Source organism: Hippocampus comes, unplaced genomic scaffold, assembly GCF_001891065.2.
Source record: "Hippocampus comes isolate QL1 unplaced genomic scaffold, H_comes_QL1_v1.1 scaffold57, whole genome shotgun sequence".
NCBI lineage: Eukaryota > Metazoa > Chordata > Actinopteri > Syngnathiformes > Syngnathidae > Hippocampus > Hippocampus comes.
Genome location: NW_017805039.1, coordinates 1,903,805 through 1,927,845, shown reverse-complemented (window position 1 = coordinate 1,927,845; position 24,041 = coordinate 1,903,805). Strand labels below are relative to the sequence as shown.

Here is a 24,041-nt window from a genome sequence, read left to right as displayed (position 1 = left end):
TCCCAGACACTGGCGCTTACGTTTTATCACAAGACAGGCCTGCTGTTATGCGTCTACTCCGTAAAGAAATGAGACAGGGATGCTGCGTTGCAGTCAGTCGGGGACACGATGCAAATGAATGATGACAATCGGCACCGAAAGTTTACCGACCGCAACTATTCCTGCGGGCACTATTTTCTCACACGTTATCACACATCGCTTTAACGTATCACAGCTTGCCGCTGATGTTTGGCCACGCTCAGTGGTGGGAAGTACCAAAGTACAAATACTTAGTGACTGTTCTAGTGTTCAATTGTCTTGAGTACTGCTTAATTCTCCTCTCCACTTTTAAACACACACAGATATAAATATCAGTATACCTTATATGTATGTATGTGTATATATATATATATATATATATATATATATATATATATATATGCACACACAAAATTGACAGAAAAGGTTCATTTTTAATTTGTATTTTTACACTCAAGTACGTTTCAGAGTCTGTCCTTTTATTTTCCATGATGACTTAATTAAATGAAGCGGATTAGAATTTGTTTTTGTCTCACAAGAGTCCAAATCTGCTGCGACGTCTGTTGGATAGCAGCATGTATTTTTAGCGCGGCTCTTGCAGATTAGCGCGCGTTGTCTTCTGATGACCTTTTGATTCGGGAGATAGCTGATTGCAGCAATGGCAGTGAAGCCCGGTTGCCACGGCGATAGAGAATCGACTCACTGACGTTGACTTGCATGTATGACACACACACACACACGCGCACACACACACAGACAAATATTTGGCTCATTTGTCATCTTGTTTCTCTTTACCCTCAATAGCAGTGCCTTTCTATGCCTTTTTTTATTTTACTCGTTGAACTGTTTTGATATTTGGCAGCCATGAAAACAACTTTCAATGTCATTCTCTCACTCTGAAATTTGGAAACTTTTTCCAAACGTGACCCAAAGTACACACGTATGGTAATAGTACGTTTGTTTGCACTGAGTCTCTAAAATGGATTCCGTTTGAGCGAAATGGTAATCACGGTGGGAATCTTGAAACTGTGAAACACCATAACAAATTTGTGTAATTTTTTTACCTATTTTTTTTTGTTTTTTAATAGGATGGTGCTAACACGTGCACAAAGCGGAGCCTGAAGCTGTTTGTGTGTGTGTGTGTGTGTGTGTGTGTGTGTGTGTGTGTGTGTGTGTGTGTGTGTGTGTGTGTTGGAGAGCATAATAGTTCCAAGTAAGCCCACTTTTAGGAACAAATAATCATCTCCTCACTTTCAGCTGCTTCAAAAACCACAATGACGGCAAAGCATAAGTAGCCAGATAATTACTGTAAATACTGAATCTGCCCTCATTTTTTCTCAAGCACATCAGGTTTTGATAATGATAATAATAACAATAATCATCATCATTGTCATCATCATCATCATCATCATCCATATTATGTGGTAATACATTTAGTAATATTTAATAAAATATTTGATTAAAATTTGCTGCTGACCACTGTCATTTTCCATTTTAATTATGTGCGCCGTGCTTTACATTGATTTTCTTTTTCAATCCAATCATGTCAATGATTTCATTATTTAAATCTATTAAAAAAAAAAACAACAATCTACACATTTCCTGTTTAAATACATTGGCGAGGGGGAAGAGAGGAGTCGCCTCCAGCGATTGCACACACACATAAACTGCCGACGCCGGCAGTTGGCGGAACCTGTCACATTGTTTGTTTGCCTATAAGTCGCCAATACGTGTTTTACCACACATGTACTGTACATCAGTCAACAGTGTGTCTAATATATTTCATGAAGTAGTCAGTCTTGTCATGCTCGACTTTGTGCGTAAAACACTCTTTGAAAGCCACAGAACCTCTCTCAGTTTTGTTTCTCAGAAGCTGTCACAATATAGCAGCACGTCGTCAAGGAGTGTTTCATACGTTGTCTTTCAGTTGTCGTTGTTCTTGTTTTTAAATGAAAAAATAAAAGTGTGCTTCAACCACACTATGCTCTGTTAAAATCTCACATATTCCCTTGTAGTTGCTATACTGTACATCTAAGCTAACAGTTTGAGTTTAGTTTGTCTGTTTGTGCGTTTGCTTTAGCAAGCTAACTAGCTAAATTCAAACCAGGGCAATGTTATCACTCTTTTAAAATGACTTCTACCTTTGTGTTGAGAAAATGCTCCATCTAAACATGCTAACTCTGGCTAGCATTAGCATTTAGCATCCAACAACATCTCTGCGATGAACTATATTGATAATGGAGGCCCAAAACAAGCTATTAAGCATAAGTGAGCTATGTGCGAATACGGACAAACAGGGAAATGTTCAATATTCTTTGAGAGAACGTTTTAAGAATTAAAAAGAAGAACTGATGTAGTATTTCTACATTTGTCGTGACCAACAATACATAATTGCGTTAACAAGATGAATCAACTTTAGGCCTGCGCGTGGCTGCTGTATATGTAAGAAAACATGGATGATTTATTGCACTTTAAGAACGTATATAAGCGTCAGTCATGCAATTTATGTGGTTGTGTTTGCATACACTTATGAGTAAAACACTCATGTTAGGAAATTGTTGTGACACATGTCATTCATGTCAGTATAATTTGCTTACGCTATTTGAGTAATGCCCCTTCTTAGTGAAAATGTGTCAATAATGTCAATTATATGTGTGTATAATGTTTGTGCATATGGTTTGCCTCTCCTAAGCACTTGTAATTTTTCTACGCTTTTCTTCGTTTTCTTTTTCCTTGCTACATGGACTGTAAATGTAAATTAGCGACAGAGCTATATAATCTGGTGCATGTCTACACATGAGTTTATTTGCTGTACATAACCCCAAATAAAGAAATAAACTATATTTAATAAGCATTATTTTTTTTCCCCTTAGGCTACTGAGCAGAATTGTGCTGGTGTTAAAGTTACTTTCGACAAGGTTTTATGGCTTTGGTTTTAGAGACTGAAAAGGAGAAGTACATTGAATTTGTGTCCAGATCCAGTTGATCTCCGAGACTCACGTCACAAAAATATAATTTTAAGAGTAACCTGTCCTGTTGCTTTTAGTTTGACGTTGGGCGCACAAATGAAAGCCACTGCAAATGCGAGCAGCTTGGCGTGACTCATCTTTTTTTTTTTTTTTTTTTTATATTACTTTCATGTGAGTCATTAATCAGTTGTAAAGAAAAAAAAAGTTGCGTGCCCTGCAGGGGTTTACAGGAGATAGCTGAGACCATGCAGACAGGACATGAGGAAGCAATGATATGTGCATCATTTGTTGATGATTTGAAAACGACCAAAGTTGAGCTGTTTTGAATTTCCTGTGAATTTAGAGTTATTATAAGGCGATATAATAATATCACTGTTTGTTAAATGGTGGATTTTTTTTTTGCAGTATGCAGGCAACTCCATATTTCGAATTATGTCTCCTGTGTAGCACCATATTGTGCCACGTGTTGGATAGCAGGAACTACAAAACAAGCAGTGAAAATAAGAGCAAGAATAGGCAGAGAAGGTCCCCAATAAACTGTGGTCATGGTAAAGACAATCCAGTTGAGACTGGAAATGAAGTAATTATTTAGGATCCCGGAGTGTCATGTCACATCACACTTGTATCATTTACTTGAGTGATTGTGAAGAGAAGTAGTCTAAGACATCATGAAGTGACAAGGGATGGTCCGAATTAAAGCAGCCTGCTAGGATCTACAGTCGTACTTCCTGCACAAAAAAAAAATAAAGAAAGTGTTGGCGAGAAGAAGGTGCAGCTGCTCCCTCGGGCCGTCCCGCACGTCATCCACTGCATCATCACAGACGCCAAAACCAAAGTCATGAATCACAACTGAAAAAGAAATGGCGTGATCACCCCCCACCTCAACATCCTCACTATTCTCTCCACATCTGGACTCTTCTACCCTCTCCAACCAAGCAGCCAGTTACTGGATATGATTAAGTTAATTCAATTGAAAACATGTTTAAAAAAAAACATGTATGAATACCGCTGCCCTAAGTGTAGTTGTCTATTAATTTGAAGTGTTTATACGCTCATTATCAATGTCAGATTTTAATATGCCGTTTATTTATTTGACCAAATTACAGCCGACAACGGCCCAAGATTGTTTTACTCACTCTGCAGATGGGCGGAGATGAAGAGTTGGAATAATACTAAACATCCTTACTGGTACAAAATTGAATTTTCTTCTTCTGGCAATAATGGAGCGTAGACCCAGAGCAAAGCTGCCTGTGTGTGTGTGTGTGTGTGTGTGTGTGTGATCATTTTGGTAGTTTTGTACTTTCGGTGTTCGATCCCGGCTCCGGCCTTCCTGTTTGGAGTTTGCATGTTCTCCTCGTGCTTGCGTGGGTTTTCTCCGGGTGATCTGGTTTCCTCCCACATTCCAAAACTATGCATGGCAGGCTGATTGAACACTCTAAATTGTCGCTAGGTGTGAGTGTGAGCGCGGATGATAGTTTGACTCTATGTGCCATGAGATTGGCTGGCAACCGGTTCAGGGTGTCCCCCGCCTACTGCCCGAAGACGGCTGGGATAGGCTCCAGAACACCCCGCGACCCTTGTGAGGATAAAGCGGATGAGAACATGGATGGATGGATGTACTTTCTGTAGTTAGTCCTCATCCTCATTGGTTTCATAGGACTCAACTGTTGTAGCACATTTTGTGGGGGGTGAGCAAAGAACTTTGAATTTTGATCCCCTGTTAGCATTTTGTGCTAGCCGCCATGATGGCTGCCGATTGTTATATAAGTGCATTGACATGACATTCCTGATTGGTTTCATTTTGTACTGGTAATGGTGTTTTAAGAGGCAGGTATGTGTGGCTTGTCTCTTTAGTGCTAGACTGTAGGAGGACTGTTGGTAAGCGACAACACTCCTACACGCAAAGACGCACGCACACAGGGTGAGAAGACAACAAAAGTGTGACTGGTGGTCGCTTCACCTCTAACACTGACTGGACATACTCACCCATGCATCGTCCGTGTCACATGACACTCACTTCCACCCAAATATCTCCATGCCCGCTTGGCCGTCCATCCAATTTTAACAAAAAAACTCATTTAGTGACTTGCTGCTGAGTTTTCCACTTTGTTGTGAGCAAGATGTTAAAGCAGCGTGTCCACAACGAGATCCTGCGCCGTTCACTTTATCCAGTTGTTGATCGTGAAGCATTTCATAGATTTTGGGGAAGTGATTATTGATGTATTGTTTCGCGAATTTACCGATTGTTTGGGGAACATGTCCTCTTTTATTTGCAACCCTTCCACTTATTCACTGTATTTTTGTCTGGATCCCCCATTTCGTTACCCCCCCCCCCAAAAAAAAATCAAGGAAATTGCAATGAACGTAAATTATTGCCAAATTTTTGCTATTTGGGGTTGGACCTCTGCGATTGGCTGGCAACCGGTTCAGGGTGTCCCCTGCCTACTGCCCGAAGACAGCTGGGATAGGCTTCAGCATGCCCTGCAACCCTTGTGAGGATAAAGCGGATCAGAAAATGGATGGATGGATGGATGGATGGGGTTGGACCTAGCCCATATCTCATGTGAATAGCAGAGGTCCACTGTAAACAGTTTTTGCTTCAATTCATTGGACATTGTTCTGCTCCTTCTGGTGTGTAGACTGTGCCCACCTGGTGGCAGTGTAATACACACATACAGTCAAGAGTTTCACAACTGATTCAGTAAACTGTAAAAATATCATTTTTTTTTGCAAAAGATAAAGAATGTAAGCCTCTGAGAATTGTTATTTTGTCTGTCTACACTGGTTGCTCCACCATCTGTGTTCGAGTCGCCATAGCGTCAAGGGAGTGCTATTCGCCCTGCCTGCCTATGGCATTTTGCATTGTTTGTTAGTATTAACATGATCCGACTCTATGAAGGCAAAGTTGTGGTTTTAAATATACCAAAAAATAGTTTTATGTTTAGTTTAAAAGTAAACTCCAACTGAGAGTGGCACTAAATGGCGTGAAACCTTTTTTTTTTTTCTCAAGAAGAATAATTCTACCTTGTCTGCCGAACTGCTGCTTGTTGTGAAGTTGAGCTGAGTTCACTGTCACCTTACAGTGCTTGTATCTTAAATTTTTACTTACGCGTCAAAGCAAAAATTCAGCCAAATGATGGTTTATATCTTGAAAGGAAATGGGGTCATTGTACTTGCATCCCTATAAAAATATTTCAAATAATTCAAATGTTTTAATTGTGTGTCAAGGAAATGCAGTCAAACAGTGATGGCACAATTGGATGGATGAGAAGCATCGTTAAGGAATGGAATTTTTGTCGGCTTCCCCCACAACAGCTTTTGTTGGGTTTTTAGGAACGTCGCTGCGTTTGTGTGACTGTGACTTCTGGTTGCAAACAGGAAACCGTTTCCTGTGTCAAAACCCACGCACTGGAAACTGGAGTGGTGATGGGGGTGGGGGGGGGGGTAAAGGGGATTGAGTGGTGGATTCACACACACACACGCTGGTCCTCAGTTCATTTCAATCCTTTGTGCAATTTCTGCGTAAATGGGCTGAAAGTGTGCGGCAGAGTTCACTTTTATCAACAGCATTGGATGCTTTTGTGTTTTTGGGGAGTTTTGTTTTATGGTTATGGCTTGAAGCGCTGGAAACATGGTTGTTTTAGCAGCGACCACTCAATTCTGACCTGACCAATTTGCTGCCTAAATGGGCTGCAGATGTACACCAGGGTTTATTATTGTCGATCAAATTTTTTTTGGAGCTCTTATGTTGCACTGTATTCTGGTGCATCGGAGTCATAATTAGATTTGTCAGTAATCAGTTAATTCAGGTGTGACTGGTTTGCTGCCTAAATGGGCTACAGATGTGCACCTCAGTGGATTATTATCCATTTTACCATTTGTATTTTGGGAATTGTGTTTTCTATGTTTTATCTTGGAGTCCAAGCATTGGAGTCATATTTCAATTTAGCTACAACCAGACGAGGGTTTACTTACTTGAGACCTCAACAGTGAGTTGCCAAAATGGGCGGCAGAGTTGTACCGAAGTGGATTATCATGCATTTATCTTTAGTTTTGTAGTTGTGGCTATGATCAGACACATTTTTGCCGTGATTAGACTTGGTAGCGACCAGCAGAGGGTGCAATTAATTCAGGCCCGTCCAGTTTACCAACTAAATGGGCTTCATAGCTACACCAGAATGGAACGTGCTTCTAACGTGTGTGTTTTGGGAGTTTTGTTATGTTGACATAGTTTCAGAGGGTACACTTAATTCAGACCTGACCAGTTAGCCGCCTAAATGGGCATTTCACCAAAGTACAAAAGCATTCATGTAAGCTTTATTTATTTTTTGTGTGGGGGGGGGTGTGTTTTTGGCTATATTTTTGGGCATAAATTAGATTGGGCAGCACTTAATTGAAGCCCAACTAATTAGCTGCCTAAATGGGCTGCAGAGGTAAACCAGAGTGGAACATGCCTCTTAAGTTTTATGTTGTCCGAAGCATTTGAGTCATGATTACATTTGGAAACTTTAAATTAATTAACATCAGCTTGATGCCTAAATAGGCTGCAGAGACACAATTTGATGATCAATTTGTCTCACTTGGCCACATTGACTCTGAGCCTCCGCGCAACCTTTCTGTTACTCGTAGTAGTTAAATTTCGTTGTCTCACTGCAGTGGACAAAAAAAAAAACAAAACACTTTGTTTCGTATCTTCTCGCACCCGAAAGTAATGAAAGCTGTTGTCGGGTGACTCAAACCGTTCGCGCTGTTGGGGGAGACCACACACACACACACACACACGCACACACACACACACACACACACACACACACACACACACACACACCAGTCGGCGTGCGCGCACGCAACTTGGCAATGTGCAAACACCTCCAACCAGTTACAACACAAAGAGAAAAATGGCAAATATTGGACAGCAATTTAATTGTCTTTCTAGTAAGGTATGTGTTTATTTTTTAAAAATGAATATTTTTGAAGGTGATTTAGGACAGTGACTTTGACCTAATTACTGAACTGTCCAATTTTTTAATTACATTTGCTTCCAATCATTGTACACTTTTGAATTTCGCCCGTTTCTGGAATCCGATACACGGGCGGGCCTCTTCTGTTTTTTTTTTTATTATTATTTTTTTAATGGCAGTGACTGTATTGTGTTACTTTGTAGTCATTATTTCCCCTTTATCGCAGAGAAAGCGCAAAAGTCATTTTGAGCTCGTCTCGGCTTTGCTTCCTTCGACCTTTTTGAAACCCGATCGCACACCCGGCATCCTTCCTCCAGGGTTGTCGTCTTTAAGTGGCCTCCACAAAGCACTTGTGTTCTTCCCACATCTTTCTTGTGAATTTCTCTGCCGTCTATTGTTGAAACATTCATTGTGCCTGTGTGACATTATGGGGTGGAAAAACGTGCCGGCTCTCTTGCGACGTGACTGATTTTTGTGGTGTGCAAATAGTCCCGTCGGCTGCTGCGTGTTGATTTTTATTTATTTATTTTTGTGTGTGTGTGCCGCCAGGCCACGAGCCGGCGTGAAACAAATAAACATTTAAACGCTTGGGTTTGTTTGTTGCTTTGTGGAAACAAACACCAAAATAAAAAAAATACAATGTCTTACTAATATTGAAACTGTGATTCAGTGTGAGACAAGATCTTATTCTGAGATGACTGTGCGATGTATTTTTTTTTTTTTTTTTAAAGCTGCGAATGTTTTCCACAAATGTCACCCTTGGTCAAAACATGATCTATAATTTAAGACAATTGCAAATACCCCAAAAATCACACTTTAAAAACAAAATCTGATGAATTAATAGTGGCAACCACATATTTATTTGCGCCACTTTCCAGTTTGCATCTCAATGAAGATACAAATTCCATCAAATCCTGTAAAGGAACTCTTTAAATTGTAGTTTAAAATGATGGCAATATTTATCCAGTGTAAATCACACACGATATTTATATTGTGGAAGAAAAAAAAAGATTCAGGTATTCATGTTGCAAACATAATCGATTACATTTCTAAAAATAATGTACAGTATTAAGAAATGTTGACATAACCATTTCATGTTTAAATGTTGAAATCACAATTGATGATTAATATCCTTTTTTTGGGTGCCAATTTTGTCCATTTTTTTAAATTGCGTTTAAATTCCTGCTCCAATTTAAGAAGAAGAAATTTGATTTTAAATGCCCTGATAGTGACAACACATCAGCCTCACATTGCTCATAGTTCACAATTTGGCCAGCCCAAAGTTAATTTCTAATCGTTTCAGACTTCCATTCTCATTAGAATTCATAAAATAAGACGTACGTAAATGTTGACAGCATAATTTCTACTTAAGTATTACTTTCCGATGACGATTTTGCCCAATTGTGCCGATTTGTGATCATCCCGCCACTTAAATTGATTGCGTAACGTGTCAACTATGCATGTGAACCGCACCTGCCACTTGAAATCCTCCTCTCGCCCCAACGTTGCTCCGAATTGACAATTTAGCCCACAAAGCCTCAAATTTGTCATTTTCATCTCGCGTCTAGATTGCGTGTTAGCTGACTTGATGTTGTTTTGCTGTTGTTTTTTTTTTCCACAAATAAATGCAAAAAGTCAAAGTGAAACCGCGTGCTGCTTACGGAGGAGCGATAATAACAAGCAAAGAACATGAGGGGAAATTTCTTCTCTTCTCTGACAACCCACTCACTTTCGACTGGAACGAAAAAGAAGAGAGACACACACACACACAAAAACACCACACTTTAACCTTTTTGGCGACAACAAGCAAAAGGATAAATTTAAAGCGTGCGCGTGTGCGTGCCAGGCGGCGTGTTTCCTTACCGCTGCACATGCATCAAATTCATATTGACAGAAAGCTGCCGTGTGACTTTCAAAATGACACCTACGCGCAATATTGACGGTATTCACATGCACGGCGAAGGTGAAACGTGATTATGTTCTAATTCGGAATTGCTAAAATCAAAGTGGAACTTTGTCCTGTCATCTTATAGACGTGGTGACACATTCTGATGTTGCACATTATGTATGGTGTTATGTTCTGATTGATCGCTGTGCGTGTGTGTGTGTGTGTGTGCGCGTGTGTGTGGTTGACTTGGTTTCATATTGCGTATTTGGATTGACGCCGCCAGATTGATATATTGGCATAATTAATAATTGGCGTGCTAATAGACTGTTGTTCCTGATTTGAGCATGTACTATTATATTTTATGCACGTGCGTGCATACACGTGTAGTGCCAGTGGTTGTTTATTTCTGTCTGCGCTCTTTTGTGTGTGTGTGTGTGTGTGTGTGTGTGTGTGTGTGTGTGTGTGTGTGTGTGTGTGTATACGTGTGCATACTTCTGCAATTTTGTTGTTGCGGGTATTTTTCCTTTCTGTTTTGCTATGTACTTTTTTGGGGGTGCTTTTAAAAAAAAATCTAACGACACAGTGTGTACGTATATCATATGGCAGTGCGTGACTGTACATATTTGTATATTATATGTCAAATTCTGGTTATGTCCTGTGGATGACGTATTTCGGTTGTACTGTAGCTACCGTGTGGTTAATATTATGACGTCATGGTAGCATTTCTGTGTGGCAGGAGAGCTGAAACGTGCCCAATGTTGAGAATTGCCTCACGTAGTTCAGAACCCTTAATGAATGCCTTGTAATGTGTTTATGTTGTTTTTCACCTGCTTTTATAGCTCCCTCCAGTCATCAACACGGACCACTTGCGTAACCACTGGAGTGCTTCGTGGTTACTTTGAAATGTATATCATCAAAAATGGTGTTTGGGAAGTCAATGTAGACTTATTTTTATGAGCATTATAGCAGAATACATTAAAAAAAAAAACTCCCCGTATCTTGTAATGTAGCATTGGTTGAATATGCCGGTCATGTGTGCATTAAATGTAGCGGAAGCATACGGTCACTTTCCAAACATACGATTCATCTTATTGTGTACAGTAATCCCTCGTTTATCGCGGGGGTTACATTCCAAAAAGAACCAGTGATAGGGGAAATCCGTGAGGTAACGAGCTTTATTTTTTACAGTTATTATACAATACTGAACTATGTATACAATGAAACCAAAGACCAAAACCTGTTTTTCAGGCCCAAGCACCAAAAAACAAACGCTTTCAACAAATAACTATAATAGTTTTTGGAAATACTGTACTGTAAAATAATATTTTTTAAAAGTCAGTACGAGGTTAGACTGTTGACGTAGGTCAGTGCCTTGGCCAATCAGGATGCAGAACGCAATTCACTGTTTAAAAGCATTAAAAAAACTGCACTAAAAAAATCTGTGAAACAGCGAAGCCGCGGAAAGTGAACCGTTAACTACGACCGTGAAAAAAAAAGGTAATCATTATTTTGATAGGTTGATGTGACACTTGACAAAATTGTAATTGAGCACAATATGGAGCCACCATGATACAGCATACTGCGTGTGTGTTGACACTTCTCACACACACATGCCTCAGTCTGTCTCAGTTTGATTTGCATGCGGGGGCCATGTGAACTCGACTGTCTGACATTTACACATTCAAATGAGGCCGTCGGAGACACGGGAAAAGATGAATTTGGCTGCCTGGTTGTTGATAATCTGTCCAGATGAGCGCCACCGCCAGCCGTTCCACCGGTCGCGTCAGCGTGGCGACGCCCGCCAGCTCAACAGGCGCCGTGGGAACTTTTTGATTTGCTGTTTGGAAGCTCTTCCACAAACGTGCTAGTCGGTTTGAGCAGCTTTTGGTGGAAATACTGGATGAATATTAATAGCCAGTCATGCCTTGAGATACGAATGACCTGACATGCAATTTTTTGGGGTGGGGGGGACTGCGATTTGCGAGAAAAAAAAAAAAAAAAAAACTCCCCGTATCTTGTAATGTAGCATTGGTTGAATATGCCGGTCATGTGTGCATTAAATGTAGCGGAAGCATACGGTCACTTTCCAAACATACGATTCATCTTATTGTGTACAGTAATCCCTCGTTTATCGCGGGGGTTACATTCCAAAAAGAACCAGTGATAGGGGAAATCCGTGAGGTAACGAGCTTTATTTTTTACAGTTATTATACAATACTGAACTATGTATACAATGAAACCAAAGACCAAAACCTGTTTTTCAGGCCCAAGCACCAAAAAACAAACGCTTTCAACAAATAACTATAATAGTTTTTGGAAATACTGTACTGTAAAATAATATTTTTTAAAAGTCAGTACGAGGTTAGACTGTTGACGTAGGTCAGTGCCTTGAAAAAAACGCTGATATTACTGCAGCTTACCGAGTCACTTTGAATAGTTGTGGAGCTATTCTTCGTTTGTCTTTACTTGAATGTAGTATACTGTCTTTATGAAACCTTATTGAACAACGGAAGACAACCTAGTTAAAATCAGTTAATAAATGGTTTATATCTCTTCATAATACGTATGATAAAAATGACAAAAATCTTCAACTAAGCAACAAAACTTTTGAACATGAGGTGTTGTATGTTTAAATTGCATTGTATAACTTACATCTTTACAAAGCCTTCTTTTTTTTCTTCACTATTTCAAAACAGTTAATGAACAGGTTATAACCCCTTTATTTACAGTTTGAAAATGTTAAATAGGTTTTAAGCAAAAAGTGGCTGCACTTTGCTTAAAAGTATGACTTGCGTCTTTACAAAGCATTAAAATGTGTGCAAAACAACCATGGATAACCACTAAACAAACCATTTATAACTCCTCTTAAGTATGCCACATAAACTGTTAATAAATTAATAAACATGTTATAAACGTTTTATAAAACTTGTGTAAAAACTACTCTGTGATTGACAAGCATTAACACACAACCATTGTATAAACCTTCCATAAGTACATTCTGACACTAAACTGGTGCAGTTTTCAGTATCTATTTATAACTAATAGTGTGTGTGTGTGTGTGTGTGTGTGTGTGTGTGTGTGTGTGTGTGTGTGTGAGTCAAAGCAAGAGTTACCGAGTGTGGGTGCTATAATAAAAATGTCTTATGAGTCAGGCATCGTGAATGCATATTCCTGGCCTCCACAATGCTCACTGTATGAATGCAATCCTTGGCTTCTCGACATCATTCGTTCCAGACCGGACTCGCACAGGCTCCGAGATCTCACGTACGAAAATTGTTGACATGATTGACTACTTGCAGAATTGAGTAAATGAGTCCCTTAGTTAATTGCCTCCAATTCATTTTTTTTTCCATCTCTGCAAGCAGAGAGGGGAGAGGTGAGCAGTTACTCAGGAGGGTGGGGTGGGAGGGGCAAGACAAAAGAAACTGCATACACGGCTGCCTTTGTGCTATGATTTCATGTGCATTGTCCTAAAAAAATAAAAATAAGAAAATGTGCCAGTGGGTACTAGTTAGCCCCAAGGACAACATGACTAGCCCATGGGTCCATTCTCAGAAAAGCTCGCCACTTATGGGACACTGTGACTTGCTAAGAAGAATTCAAACAGAAGAAGAATGTGAACATTGATTTCTATAACTGAACATGGTACACCTTTCTTCTGTACCTAGTATTATAGATTTCAAATAGATTGTGTTCAATGTAAGAATGCTTTTATGTTCGGAAATATTTCCAAAAAGGTCATTTTAGAGTTGTAATTGACAACTCTAAAATGACCTTTATGTACTTTACACAATACTGTGATACTGTGATAATTTTGTTCCCGGTTATCATACTGTCTGGATCTTAATTAACATAGTCGGTCAAAAGACATTTAATGACGTTATAATTATAGGTCATGTTTCGGGCTTGGGATAAAGTCGAAAAATTGCTCGTCACAAAAATATCTGCCTCGGGTCGTGGAGTGTAATGGATGGAATAATTGAAACGGTCATCAATTCTAAAATGCTTTGTTCGTGACAGTCCTTCATTTATCAGACGACACTGATCTTTCCCGCTGATTTTTCACAATGGAAAGAGCTCATTTCGATAAACGTCTTCCATCGTTTAAATTTCCAAATGATCACTCGCAACGTTCCCAGAAAATCACAATGCCCCATCACTGCTGAGCTGTTTTTGCAACAGGCCTGCGAGCTCGTCATTTGGTCATTTGTATTGAGTAAATGGAGCTGCAAATGTGACTTGGTTTTTTTTTTTTTTTTTTGCTCCCTTCCCACGCCAACGCAAACGACGATGTGGGGAAGTGCAGAGTTCGAAGCATTCTGGCTCTTCATTGCTTCTTCCTCTTTTCTTCTTTTCTGTAACAACCTCCCCCCTATCTCTCCTCTCCTCCCCCCCTGACTCCCCTCTTTCGGGATGAATTAACTAAAGTGGAGACAGTCCATCACACAGACGGGTTGAGAAGGGGAGGCCACGCCTCCATGACTCAAATCCGGTTGTATCCTGTGTGCAGAACAGACTAAGAAGCTCGTTCTTTTATCACTGTGAGAATCCCGCCGATGTTGAAAGACACCTGACAAATTGTTTGCGGTAGTTGTCATAACAAATGAAAATGGTAACTTCAGATAGGCTTCGGCCAACTCCTTTTGACACGGGCAACCTCCATCGAGTCACTTTGCTTCATTATAATGAAGCTTTTTTTTTTTTTAATTTACTTGAAGAACCATTTGAATCTTTGGCTGTTAGAATCTCCATCTGCAGCTGCCCTGGGAAGTTGACCTCTTGTGCCTCTTGAGCAAGAGCACATAAACTTTCATATCTCACTCACTTACTCCCCCCGTCCGCCTCCTCATCTTTGTGTTTGATTGTTCACCTTTGTATTGACTAATGGATCACGGGCTCATCTTTCAAATTGTTGTTTGTTCTTTCGTATGATTATAAAACTTGGAGGAGTGAAGGCGTGTCTGCCGGTGATGTCGCCACGGGACAAAAAACAGGCCTCGGGGGGGAGATAGGGTGCGATGCGTAACGGTTATTCCCTCAGATTATAAATTCTCTCGTTAGAATAGTTTGGATCTATTTGATGCACAAAAGTGGACCGTGAGGATTTGTTTCCCTTGCAGGGCTTAAAAATCCAATCCGATTCAAGTGACCTCTGGCCTTTTCTACCTTCAAAAATTATTTTCAATTCATTCCACACTGAAGAGTTGTTTTGGAACGAAAGAATCTGACTTTTCTTTTTGATTATTGATTTGATTATTGTGAAATTGCGGCACTTTACTAACAATGCGAAAGGCCGTAAACAAATAGCATCCGTGTTGGGGTTTTACGATGCTTTAAGATTTTTCTTTGAACACAAATGGTGGAGAAATGCATGTAGACAGACAACTTGGCAACGCTCACAGCGCGTCTTCTTAATCGTTTGCAAAAACTATTAATGCAGCTGACTGTTTCAGAAGGGAAACTCTTCTTTGTGTGTGTATGTCTCTCGTCTTTATTAGACTGCCCCCGGGTGGCCAGACGGAGCAGCACAATGTCCTTTGCATTGAAGCATAAAATAGGTCAAAAACTCTTAACTTCTTTAAATTTTTATACCATCATGGTATCGTTGTGTATTTGAATATAAGTACTGTATTAGTAGGGCTGCATGCAACTAACGATTATTTGAATGCTTCAATAATCCGTGGATTGTTTTGTCAAGTAATCAATAACTTGGATAACAAAAACACTTTTAATTTCCATGGCTAGATTTTTAAATTTTTTTTATTTTTTTTTTATGATTTTCTTTGAAATTGACAGTGCAGAAAATACACAGAAATGAAAAAAATTCAGTTAGTGGTCTCGTTCGTGACAGGTCAGAAAATCTTGTCTTCCACTGTCTTCCAAAGTAAAAGCACTTTGTTTGTAAACGTCAAATTTTGATTTAACACAAAGATAATCAGTTTGCTTTTACTGCGGACTCCAAAATTCTGAGAATATGTACTGTTGAGCGACTGAAATTCTGAGGATTCTTGACAATTGTCAATTGAACGTCTTCAAAATAATTAGCGATGAATTTGATCATTAATTATTTGTGGACGAATCGATTAATCGATTAATCACCTCTAAATATTATACAACACAATATTATCAAACAGTTGGTGTTTTTGTGGCGGAGGCTGGAATGCATTCTGTGTATGTTCAAATCTATAATGTGTTCAAAAAATGTGTTTTAGTGAGTTGAAATGGGTTCAATGCATGCGGGAGGGGCTGAAAAATTCCATTTTGTTCCACCTCTCTTTCTGCTTTCATTTTATCTTCACGTCCATCTGATGAGTCAGCACTTCTCTTGTGAAACCAAACCCCCTTTTTTTTTTTTTTTTGGCCAACAAAAGAAAAAAAAAATGGCGCGGCAGCCAAAGCGTCCAACGAGTTCGCACGTCACTCATTTTTATTTGTTTCATGCCACACCGCTTTGGTGTCCTCGCTTGACCCCGAACGACGATGGCATGCAGGTAATGAAAGCCACATGGCTAACCCGAGCTGGACGCTTCACTTTGATGATGTAAATCTGCGTCTGGCTTGAGCGCATTAACAGGATGTCATCAGTCTAATGTGAAATTTCACATTTGCACTCATATACAAGCAGTCCATCCAAGACGCCGTTCCCGCCATATACCAAATGTAAAAAAAAATTGATTCTGAATGTACTGAAGTAAACTTGAATTGTTTTTTTGCACCTGAAAGAGTATATTATTTGAACTGACTTGATTGGGATTATTTTCTCGAGGTCCTTATAATTTATTTTCTAATCTATTTTATGCAAGTGAGGTACATTGTCATGTTTGAGAATTTATGCTACCCAAATGTTTGGAATAAATAGGTCATTTTTTTCTCATACTTACCTCTTGCTAACTATTATTTGTTTGATTCGTATCAATTGATCAAGTCTCTCCTAACGTTTCGTATTTAAAAAATAAATGAATAAATAAACGCATGTATCATTCCGGGTGGCCCGGTGGTGCAGTGGTTACCGCGTCGACCTCCGGCCTCCCTGTGTGGAGTTTGCATGTTCTCCCCGGGCCTGCGTGGGTTTTCTCCGGGTATTCCACTTTTCTCCCACATTCCAAAAACCTGCATTGCAGGCTGGTTGAACACTCTAAATTGTCCCTAAGTGTGATTGTGAGCGCGGATGGTTGTTCGTCTCTGTGTGCCCTGCGATTGGCTGGCGACCGGTTCAGGGTGTCCCCCACCGACTGCCCGATGACGGCTGGGATAGACTCCAGCACCCCCTGCGACACTTGAGAAGATGAAGTGGCTCAGATGGATGGATGTATCATTCCTGCTGATATTGTATCGGACGATATCGGTTTTGGACAGTCGTATTGGGCACAATATCAGTATCGTATCGTACATGGAAAAAGTTGGATCATGATACCACTTCTTGAAAGGGTGCCAAAAATCGGAATTATTTTCTCCATTTTAGTATAACCTTCACAATTTTTGACCTCAGAAATGAGTGAAACAGAGGTACCGTATTTCCTCAAATAGTGACCCCTATTCGAATAGATAAAAATGAAAAAAAAAAAACAACAGGGAGTGGATGTACCCTCTGGACAGCAAATGCAGCACTCCGCCAACATTGTTTAATATTATCCTACAAACAAACTCGACGCTTACCCCGTCTGCACTCAAGTCACACAAACACTCACGTAAGCAAAGCGGTGATTCAGGTCTTGGCATCGTTCCTGTGACGCGGACGTGATACACATCTCGGGTACGAAGGTTCGAAAAAGTGTGTAAAGCACCCGGAGGGAGACTTGTCCTTCACACCATTCGCTGACGTTTACCCTTCGACCTGCCGCTGTTTAACTAAGTAGTCTAAAAACATCGTCTCATCTATCAAACTGGGCCCAAACTCATTTGACCGAGTCATTTATCAACTCAATGACGTACTTGCTCACGTGTCATTTGTCTTCATGGCTAATGTGATGAGTGGCTGGTTACGCGCAAATGCTATTTAGCCGAAACACAATAGAGCCTTGAAGTCAGCGCTGGGTAGGAATATATTTCAAAATTTTAAATGGAAGAAATAAGATATATATATATTAGAAAAATGGTGAAGCAGCACATGTTGAAAATAGTTTGACTCCTGGAACAGTCTGAGAAATGTCAAGAAACTCCACCTTTTCGTCACTCTGCGAGAATCTTGCAGCATTAGACCTCCTCAAGATTGAAAGTCGGGATGCTTTTTTTTTAGACAATGAGTGGAAATAGATGAAAGGATTCCGCTGAGCCGTTGTATGCTTGTCACCATGAGGCAACTTGACGTTTAATATGCGACGGGCCCCAAGTCCCATATTACACTTTATACAACGCACTCTTTAGCTCCTCTATGCAAGTTCTCTTCTAAAAAAAAAAAAGTGTTTGGCGAAGCAAAATAATTGTTTCCTCAAATGTATGTTAGTATCTTTCGGTTCTTAGGCACGTGCTTGACCTTTTTTTTTAATATATATATTTTTTTACAGTTGTTTGTCCCGTCTGTTGAATCCATAATCACAACTGAGGTCAAATTATTTTGAGGCATTCCTCTTTGCCTGCAGTGTCGATCAGGCCCTGGAAAAATAAAAATCAAATAAATAAATAAATAAATAAGATGTGACAAGAAGCTGCTTTGTTTGGGATTCCTCAGAAGTCTTTTGGTGTCAAAACAGCACAAGTTAGATGACACGAGTTTTTTTGCCAACCTCAATAGATTTTTTGCTGTGTCATCGTGCAACCTATTTGGACAATGAATTGGTTTAACAAACACACATTACACAGTACTCCAAGAATTTCTTTGTACTGTACTCAAAAGACGTTAGCTTCAATGACAACTCGGAATTGTCCATGGGTGTGAATGATTGTTTGTCGATATGCGCCCTGCGACCTCCTGGCAACCAGTTCAGGGTCTACTCACGATCTCTCATCCCAAATCATCCAGAATAGTCTCCTAGTTGGCACTCCATTATTCATTTCCAAAAAAGAAGACAAACTATTGATGTTGCGTTTTTGAGAACAAAAAAATGGATGAAAGCTAATGTTTAGTCGAGAATGTTTCTTTCATTGGACAATTCACAAATTTTTTTTTTTTGCATGTTTCATTATCATCCATCCATTTTCCAAACCGCTTATTTTAAAACGTAATCCCGTTTACCGTATTTTCCGCACTAGGCGCTTCGAAGTATAAGGCGCACCTTCAATGAACGGCCTATTTTAAAACTGTTGTCGTATACAGGGCGCATAGAATAGAAGCTACAATCGTGGCTGCGGTTGCATTATGCATCCAGTAGATGGAGCTACGCTAATGGGAATACAATACAATGCAATACAGCTTTATTTATATTGAGCTTTCACAACCGCTGCAGCCGTAACAAAGTGCTTTAGAGAATTTTTAAAAGACTATGTCCCCAAAAAATCAAAATATTAATCCATATATAAGGCACATCGGATTATAAAGCGCACTGTCGTTTTTTGAGAAAATGGAATGCTTTTAGGTGGGCCTTATAGTGTGGAAAATACGGTACTCAAAAGAAAAGCGCTTTTCTGTTTTGCAATTTGTTACCCCTACCGTACTCAAAGTGAACTGAACCATTGCTTTAAAACCAACGTACGGTACGTACCGAACCGTAGTTTTAGTTACACTCCAAATAAATGCGCGTTTTAAAAAATAAAAGCGTCATTCCTCTTCCCTCAAGATGGCGGACAACATACGATCGTGTCCAAGACACTTTGATTAGAGACCCCATTAAGGAGTGTCGAGACAAATTACAGTCGTCCATTTATAATCTGGAATCCGTCAATTTTGGGTGAGGTGCCATTCGTCTTACGGCTCTTTAAGAAGTTGAGCAAGTGCAGTTGTCACTCCTGCTTTTCTCTTGTGGCTTTCTCTACTCCATGTGTCGTAAGCAAACCGTTGATATTGAGTAAAATTTACAACGCTCAAGAAAAGGGGCTTTTATGCTCAGTCTCGGGGGCACTTGACTTGATTAATTGCCTGGATGGATAAATCACATCGGGGGACACGAACGTGTGATGGATGACTCGGCACTTTGTCTTCTTTGCAAGATGGAGAGCGCGTACGCCTCCACCACATTTGTCTAAATAAGCGTGATGGGTGTTAAAAGCTTGTCCGCGACTGCGTCCGACCTCCCTCTTGCCTTCCCTACGGCAGACCGAGTCGACGCTTTCAGCAAGAAGGACAGTTTCACTTCACGATTGAGCCGTTGGTTGCATTACGCGACTACTCTCTCGGGATTCGTACAGTGATACATGCTTGCGTGTTACATTTTAGTTGCTGTCCTTAAATTGGCCAGGGTTTTTTTTTAACCAGTTCGACAATTTTATTTGTTTTTTTACACAACTGCAGTATGAAAAGTTATCATATCTAGGCTGGATTACTCTCATTCACTTTACTTTGGAGTCAGTCAGCACCAGAAGCAAAACTCATTTTTCCTCATTGGCGTCCAAAATGTGACATGAGAACCGAGGCCTAATTTTAGTGCCTGCTTTGTAGTTTTCAACTTTGTTACGTTTTTTTTTTTAAAAAATGGTCTTACTGTATGTTCAATAAGCATATGTTTTATTCAGATATTTTTTTGAATTTTGCCTGAGCTGAGGTTGTTTTAAAAATAGCCTATAAATAAAACTTGTTCACGCCATTCATTTGCTCCCAAATGACGTTACCTAGCAGCGACCTGTTTGAAATTAAACAAAGTTTCTTCACATTTATCCAGTCAGACAAATATCACCAAACCACTCCAAAAAAAAAAAAAAATCACCAAAAAGTGAACGCGCAGGTTGAGTATGTGCCTTCTGTCATCAAGTGGAAGCATATTAATTAAATTGTTCTGACTGTGTCTATATGTCGCTGGCCATAGATAAACGCATGAACCCTTTCAGCGGTAACTACAGTGGACAGCTTATCACGTTTTCAGGTTACAGGGTGCATGAAAGGGTTACTTGTGGTGAAAAGAATTTTCAGACGAATTTTTTGAAATCGGATGTTTGGTAAAAAGCTGTGAGACTTGATGATACCGTTTGAGGGCAATTTGGTTTCCATTTCACAAGCAGGTGTTTGTCAGAGTACACTTTGCTCCAAATGCTTTGTTCTTTACTTTTGTTTTTTTTTTTTGTGCATGTGTTAGCTGCACCACCAAATTTCGTCTTACCTCCAGTGCCCCCCCCATTCCCTCCACACACAGGGGAAGGACAACTGAAGTGACCCCCATCTCCTCCCTCCACACACACGCACACACACACACACACACACACACACACACACACACACACACACACACACACACACACACCTTTGCACGCCACTGATTTTGACTTTTTTCTGCTTTTTTCCTGTTTTGGGGGGGCAATTGTTTTTTTTTTTGCCCCTAGAGGGCGTTTTTTTCAGAAAATGCAACAACAATCATCTATTCAATAGATGATTGGGGTGTCAAACATACGGCTAGTGGGCCGGAATCGGCCCGCAAGGAGGTTCGATCAGGCCCGCAGGATATCTACTCCATGTGTCGTAAGCAAACCGTTGATATTGAGTAAAATTTACAACGCTCAAGAAAAGGGGCTTTTATGCTCAGTCTCGGGGGCACTTGACTTGATTAATTGCCTGGATGGATAAATCACATCGGGGGACACGAACGTGTGATGGATGACTCGGCACTTTGTCTTCTTTGCAAGATGGAGAGCGCGTACGCCTCCAACACATTTGTCTAAATAAGCGCGATGGGTGTTAAAAGCTTGTCCGCGACTGCGTCCGACCTCCCTCTTGCCTTCCCTACGGCAGACCGAGTTGACACTTTCAGCAAGAAAGGCAGTTTCACTTCACGATTGAGCCGTTACATTACGCGACTACTCTCTCGGGATTTGTACAGTGATACATGCTTGCGTGTTACATTTTAGTTCCTGTCCTTAAATTGGCCAGGGATTTTATTAACCAGTTCGACAATTTTATTTGTTTTTTTACACAACTGCAGTATGAAAAGTTATCATATCTAGGCTGGATTACTCTCATGCACTTTACTTTGGAGTCAAATCCGGACAGGAAAGAGTGAACTGCGGAGAGCCTTTGAACTTTGTTGCTAACCAAATTAGCAGCTCCTACCGAGGCATGTAAACAGTCTCTCAGACGAATTCAAAGTTTGGAAACTTTCCACATGTTGTAATGTGCAATTAGCGTTAAAATAGACCGACTTTATGGTGCTCCGGCCGGAATCGGCCCGCAAGGAGGTTCGATCAGGCCCGCAGGATAATTTAAAAGTGAAAAAAATGCATAAAAGACACGGAATGAATATTTTTAATAAGGTGCAATTCATGGAGTATCCGCTAGATCTGTTTATTAAATTTCAACATTTTCCTCATGTTCTTGTGCTTCTTTAGACCAAAACAAAGGACATTATCTTCATATAAAGACACCAAATGACATGTTGACCCACCATTGTTGCCGCGACACTGATTGACATCTTTATCAACACAGACTGCGCCAGAAATCAAAATGGGATGAGTAATGCATTGAGGAGGAAACGTATGACACTCAAACTATGATCGGAATATGAGTCACAGAATTCAGCTTTGATAGATGAAATGATTGGACAGTGTGATTTTTGTAATTGGGTGAATTTGGTGTCGACGCGTGACTGAAAGAGTTGGAGATGAATTGGGAATGCTACGTGTTGGAACAGGACAATCAGTTCAATCACTTTCAATCCTTGGCAACATGGTTTTCGCCCAAAACCCCACCCGCACGCTCTCACTGTCTGCTTGCGAACGACATCACGCCAAAAGCCGATAAATGTCGGAAATAAACACTTCCCCAAAATAAACGTCTTCCTTTTCCCCATCCAAAAACTGGAATTACCATCGTTCATTTGTTCAAATCCGGACAGGAAAGAGTGAACTGCGGAGAGCCTTTGAACTTTGTTGCTAACCAAATTAGCAGCTCCTACCGAGGCATGTAAACAGTCTCTCAGACGAATTCAAAGTTTGGAAACTTTCCACATGTTGTAATGTGCAATTAGCGTTAAAATAGACCGACTTTATGGTGCTCCGTGTCGTATAAGCTGATTGCAACTTGGAAAAAAGCTCCAGCTATGAGGTGAAATTTCAAGATGCTTTTGTGTGCGACCTTAATTTGACCCTGAACCTTTTGGATCGCTCATGTCCAGCTGTTCAATGTTTCAGGACTTTGAAAGGCAACAGCTGTTTGAGCTACAAATACATTGCAGTCTTTTTTGGGAGTGCCCTGCGACACTCGAAGTACTGTTGACGATTGCTCGGTGTTATCCTGGTGTCATGATGGAAAAAAAGCTGTTTGAGCTACAAATACATTGCAGTCTTTTTTTGGAAGTGCCCTGCAACACTCGAAGTACTGTTGACGATTGCTCAGCGTTGTCCTGGTGCCATGATGGAAAGAAAAACAAACAATCAAAAAAAAAAATTAACCTCTTTCAGGGACAGCGGTTACTACAGTGTACAGCTTCTCATGTTATCAGGTTACAGGGTGCATGAAAGGGTTAAATACCAATCGGAATTGAAGCAGAACATCTCTGGTGGTAATCGAACAAGGAGCTGGAAGGCAAAATTTACAAGAGGTGTTCGGTCCATGAACGCACCAATAAATCCCCTGAGTGAATTTGAATTTCAAAGTTTATCGTGCATTATTTTCCCCACATGGTGAGGAATTGTCCATTTGTGTGTCTTTGAAGCATCTCCTTCATGTTCTTTTTTTTTTTTTCTTCCCCGTCTGTCTTTGTGCTGCAGCCCTGCATTGCTGAGTCAGCCTCATGACTTCATCAACATCACGGGACGGCGCGAGGGCGTGACGGCAGGCCGAGGAAGAGCTCTGCAGCTGCCGCTTTGCTTCTTTTCTGGCACGACCTTGCCCTCCAACCCCACCGCCCACGCGAGGAGTTCATTTCTCCTCTCATGTAAGGAAGTGGCTGTAAATGTCTTGAAAACACCTGCAGGGAGGTTGGATTTTCGTGGTTGTGGTTGTCCAGGTTTCATTTGCGAGCTTTTCCGGCGTTAGTGGCGCAATGACCTGCACGCTGAGGTCACGGCGGGTGGTGCAATGACTGACGTGGGAGACCAGCACAAGTGGATGTTGGATGCGTTTTTTTTTCAAAATAACGAATGAGAGCCAGCCAAAAAGTGAACATCTGCCCATTCAAGTGCACTCCA

The 24,041-nt window shown here is 40.4% G+C and overlaps 1 long non-coding RNA gene across 2 annotated transcripts in view; it reads left to right on the top strand.

Annotated features, from left to right (window-relative positions):
• LOC109512477 (uncharacterized) overlaps window positions 1-24,041 on the top strand; it is a 53,252-nt gene that overhangs the window by 15,408 nt on the left and 13,803 nt on the right. For both annotated transcript variants that reach the window (XR_002167526.1, XR_002167525.1), the window contains exon 3: window positions 23,622-23,788. This is a non-coding gene — a long non-coding RNA (uncharacterized LOC109512477). The remainder of the gene's footprint in view (window positions 1-23,621; window positions 23,789-24,041) is intronic.